At 57.0% G+C, this 619-nt stretch overlaps 1 protein-coding gene across 2 annotated transcripts in view; it reads left to right on the top strand.

Annotated features, from left to right (window-relative positions):
• The window catches only part of CHD6 (chromodomain helicase DNA binding protein 6), a 218,667-nt gene that overhangs the window by 216,406 nt on the left and 1,642 nt on the right, over positions 1-619 (top strand). The gene's annotated exons all lie outside the window — the stretch shown is intronic.

Here is a 619-nt window from a genome sequence, read left to right as displayed (position 1 = left end):
TTATCACCACCCCCTTCGTTAGCACCTCCGACGGCCAGTTTCCCTCACTGCTGAGACCCTCACTACCGAGAGGAGCAGCGCATCTGAACCACTCCTCATGTCGGGGCAGATGTGCACGTAGCCCGCTGAGAGCTTGACCTGTGTCGCCCACTCACCTGCCGCTGTGACTGCCTCTTAAGCAGAGACCTGTGGCATCTTCTGAGGATCTGACTTAGGTACCATTGTCCTCTCTCCCCCCACAGCTGGGGGCTTAGGTCAGGACTGAGATCTTCCTGCTCCCAAGCCCCATCCTCCTACCCTGCTTTGTGGCTTCAGTTAAAAACCGCCCTATGTCAGGAGGGAGGCGAATGTGGGGTCTGGCCGAGGGGTCGCAGCCGCAGGTCCCGACTGCCAGCCTCGGCAGCACACGCGCTCAGGTCAGGTGAAGCAGAGAAGACTGGCACAGCCCTGTGCAAGGATGACACGGAAACTCATGGAGTTGTCCTTTTTTGTTGTTTTTGCATTTTACACGTGAAACTACTGCAATACTATGTCAGTTATCCCTCGATTAAAAAAAAGTCTCGGGCTTCCCTGGTGGCGCAGTGGTTGAGAGTCCGCCTGCCGATGCAGGGGACGCGGG

This window comes from Lipotes vexillifer, unplaced genomic scaffold, assembly GCF_000442215.2.
Source record: "Lipotes vexillifer unplaced genomic scaffold, Lipotes_vexillifer_v1.1 scaffold53, whole genome shotgun sequence".
NCBI classification, from domain to species: Eukaryota; Metazoa; Chordata; class Mammalia; order Artiodactyla; family Lipotidae; genus Lipotes; species Lipotes vexillifer.
This window is presented reverse-complemented; position numbering and strand designations above follow the sequence as displayed.